This window comes from Pteronotus mesoamericanus, unplaced genomic scaffold (genome assembly GCF_021234165.1).
Source record: "Pteronotus mesoamericanus isolate MK-2021 breed Mesoamerican mustached bat unplaced genomic scaffold, CSHL_Meso_final contig_493, whole genome shotgun sequence".
NCBI lineage: Eukaryota > Metazoa > Chordata > Mammalia > Chiroptera > Mormoopidae > Pteronotus > Pteronotus mesoamericanus.
The window spans coordinates 916722-921138 of record NW_026555183.1 but is presented as its reverse complement, the minus strand read 5'-3'; positions in this window follow the sequence as shown (position 1 = coordinate 921138).

The window sequence follows — 4417 nt, the reverse complement described above, 5'->3', positions numbered from 1 at the left end:
CTACGCGAATGGGCTGCCGCTGCCCGCCTTCTTGTTGGCCGCACCCCCGCCCCGCGCCCGCCCTGCGCCCGGCCCGGCCCGGCCCGGCGAAAAAGCCTTAATTGGTAAAATCGCCCAGGAGCGGGGGAGGGGGGCTGGCGGGGGCGCGCCGTGAGCTCAAGCACCCGGGCCGTCTGGAGACATCCCCCTCCTCGATGAGCTCACCTCCCCTCAAGGGCCGCTGGGGTGATGTTGGGGGGAGGCTCGTCTCAAGAGCCCGTGGGGTCTGCAGGGCCCTCGTCTCAACACAGCCAGAAAGGCCACCTCCTCCAGGGAGCCGTTCACAGTCAGGGACCTTGTCTTTGTCCCAAACCTGCGCTGGCCAGGCAAGTGAGATTCTGCCCTCTGGGGTGGAGGGAAACAACAGGCCTTTGCAGGTGTCCACTGAACCCATACCACCAGCAAGGCCCCAGGCGGGCAGGGACCCAAGCCCAGCGATGAGCAAGCAGCCTAGCTGCCACTGATTTGGACCCTGCTGGGTGCCAGGCCTGGAAGTGGGCAACGGAACCGTACTGAATTCTTAGGAGCACAAACAGGCGCAGTCCTGAAGCCTGGGAGTGTACAGTGAGGTGTAGCCAAAGAGCCAAGTGTTTGTGAGCTGGGTGGGCACAGCCACACCCTGGCACTGTCAGGCTCCCTCTTCCTCTTCTATGTGCCCATTTCCTGGTAGCTCCAGATTCAGTTCAAATGTCACTTCCGAGGAAGGCCACATAAAGCAGTGTCGTTTTAACATTTTGCCCACAGTAAGAACTATATACTTTTTATATCCTGAGCCAGTATGTTTGAGCGCACATACAGACTGATACAAATAACTGATACAAGCATTTCACAAAACTACTCTCCCTTAGTATCTGCAAAGCACTTTGATATTTTCTATTCTATTCTACTTCATTAAGAGAGGGAGGGAGGGAGGAAAGAAGGAAGGGATAAAGAAGGAAGGGAGAGGAAGGAAGAAGCATAGTCACGCTTGCTAAATGTATTTGGTGATCTACAGTTTAACAGGATGGAAAGACGCTAATCACCCTCCAATCCCTTGCTTTGCACCCACTGCTGCTTTTGCTAGCTTTGCTGGCAATGACCTTTCCACCTCGACCCATGGTGGGATCTTCTAGTTGTGCCAGGGTTTCCATCTCTCACTGCTCCCTCTGGTGGGACCCCTCACCATTACCACTGGCAGGGGTTGGAGGGGGTGGATTATCATCCCTTGATAGATAAGTGGCCTGAATTCAGGCCCATTAGGTGGCCATAGCTGTCCTTCAAGGAGGGAAACTTACCTTCCACAGGCATTGTGAGGGGTACAACGGGTGAGGGGGCATGAAGGAGGCAGTGACCATGCGACTGGATCTTAGGACTCCCGCCTTCATTTGAATCCTCTCTTTACATTTCTGCCTCCCTCGCCCTCCACATATACTCCCTCCGCATACTCCACCCTCCACACATGCAGCTCTTGGTCTCTACTTCTTCCAGGTCTAGGGAGAACAAAGGTTTGTATATAACACCAGCTGTTCCCTGGTTTTAAAAAAACATCATAAATGAAAAACCTGTTCTCCCTGTGGTGAAGATTTTGGAAAACCACTAGAATCAGCTCCATTCCTGCTGCCAGGGCAGGCTGACTCTCCAACTGGCCAACCAACAGCTCCTAGATGAACCGATGGTTCTAGGGTTGGAACACAAGGCCTTCTTTAAGAGGCTTTTGGTCAGCCATCCATTCACTGTTTTATGTTGCTTCTGACAATGTCCCACACACACATTTGCACAATCATCACCATCTTATGATTTTTCTTACTATCTCAGTTGTTTCAAAGCATTCAAATACTGGGTAAGACCCAAAGGATCTCTAACTCCTTGAAAAGTTAAGTTTTGTCCAGAGAAACGTACTTGTGTTGATATTATTTTTCCTTACAGCTTTCAATCTGTAAGCTGGGATTACAAGTTATACAATATACTACTTAGAAGCTATTCCCCATCCTTAAAGGAGAAACTGTCTTCTTACTCTTGACTTGGGCTCAGTGGCTTCCTAGCCCTTTCACCCTGGCTGCTGTTACCATAGAAACTCCTTTTCTTTAACTTTGCTCATTCTTCTCAGAAGACTTCCGTGAAGGCCCTACAGCCTCTCTGAGGACTTGGAACCCCTGCTGGGCTACACTGTCCAGGCCATTGCCACGAGGACTAGGTACTGGCTGGGGGAACAGTCCATGAATGAATTGCTACACTCGGGGCCCTTGGTAAAGGCTCCTCTCTCTGGTCCCCCAATTCCTCCTCTATGTGATAGGGGTGATGCAGAAGGCCTCTTGGCTCTGATGGTCAAGGGCTGTCCCTGGTTTCTGATGGTCTGGGATGGGGCTGTACTTGGGCTCCAGAAGCCCACAGAGTACGTGCAGGGGACCATCACAGTTCAGCCTCCTGATGCCGTTCATGATGGGACCTCACAGTGGGACAACAGTGGGGGACATAAAAGGCAGAGTGCCGAGGCAGGTGCCAGGGGAGGGGGTGTTCCTTGGGGAGAAGGCAAACCTAGAATTCCTTGACCTCATAAGGAAACAGCTTGAATGCATACAGGGAGGGGTGGCATGGGGAGGACTGAGCCTCTGGGACATGGGCCAACATTGCAGAAAGAAGGCTTGGAGAGGTGCTGGGGAATGGGATCTTGCCAAAACTCTAAATTCCATGAGGCAGCCTCTGAGCAGGCTAGAGCCCAAACGCCATCTCTCTCTCTGCTCTGAAGCCATGCAAGTGTCTGGGGATGCACACACCGCCTCCTCATCTTTCAGGAGACAGAGCAGGCCCTGCCTCTACTCTAAAACCAAGCCAATAGCAATTCTTTTGAGGGTCTTTGTGTGTAGTCAAATCAGGTCCCCATCTCTTTACCACTCCCTGTGTGGCCACCTCCTCTCCCCTCTGTGAGGAAATCTTCATGGAGAACTTGTTTGTGACCCTCATCAGCTGCGCCAGCCAGCCTGAGTCGGAACCAGATTCCTCCTCTCTTCTGCTCACCAGCTATCATCTATGAGACTAGGGACAGCACCTCATCTCCCCATGTTCCCAGTCCTGGGCCTGCCCAGGGAGTGGCGTCTCAGTTGGCCTCAAACTCTCCGCTGGCTCTTGGTTTAGAGTATCCATGGGACAGCTTTGTACTGACAAAGGCCCCTTACCAGGCTCCTCAGCAGGCCTTGGTGACTTCTATGGTTTGCCCCCTTTTCCTGGGGGGTGGTGGTGGATTGCACTGCACTGCACTGCCATGGCACTGAAGTCCACCCAGGACCCAAGTGCTCAGAGCCTGCCAAGCCTTATTGGAAGCCCTGAGCAGGCCACTCTGGGTCTGGAAGGGCACCCCTGGCCTCCTGCTTGGCCACCTCCTGCGTCACACTGAGATGAGGAGAGGGAACTTAGTGCCCCAGGTGGATGGCAAACCCAGGTGGACACTAGGCTGTCTGTGCACACATCACATGGTGCCCTCTGCTAGTGCCTATTGGCATGCCTGGCCCTTTCCAAGACCGCTTGCTCTTGGAGTGCTGGCAGCCTCCTGGCCCAGTGCCCCATTTCCTCCAGGGTGGAGCAGGGAGGGAGAGAAGCAGTGGGGACTGCTGGGCGCAGGTGCACAGGCCAGAGCGGTGCAAAGCGGAAAAGGCCTGCCTGGGAAAGGGGGAATCTGGGGGAAGGCCCCAGGGCAGCCTAGGGGCCAGGCTCGGCCGGCATTTAAAGCACTCGCAGCAGCTCCTGGCCCGGGCCCCGCGCTCTCCAATGCTCACCCTTAGGATCCAGCCCCTTTCAGCTACTGGCCGGGTGGCCCTCTGGGGTGCGGCCGGGGAACCCCAGATTCTCGAGCACGGGATAGCCGAAGCTGCGAGGTTGGGGCGGGCCCACGTGACTCATCGAGAGCAAGCACCGCCAAGCGCGCCGGCCCCACCCCGCTCTCAGGCCCTGGCCGGTTTCTGCCGGTTCCACTCACAGGGGCCTCACTCCTCACTTTGGGTTCGAACACACCAGCGGGTGACGTCGGGGCTCCCTAATACCCCGCCCTGCTCCCCTGTTCCGTCGAGTGTATTCATTTCCTTCACTGCAGGCCCCGCCCCTTTTCAGGTCTGGCCCAAACTCCAGTGCTTGAGACCGCACGCTCGCTGACCCCGCCCCTTCCCCTGGGCGCGTAGCCCCACCTGCTCCCACGGTCCCACCCGTCCGCTCTGCTTCGGCCCCAGTTCGCTCCCCGCCCCTCTTTCGCCTCTAGCCAATCCCGCTCATCAGTGACGTCCGGGCTTACCACCCCCGCCCCGCTCACTCCGAAAGCCTTAGCAGTCTGCGCTGGCTGCTTTCCAGCTTTTTGGCTCCGCCCCGCGCGGCGCGCGCAGCCCGTGGAGCCCGCGGTTGTGACGCCTGTGTG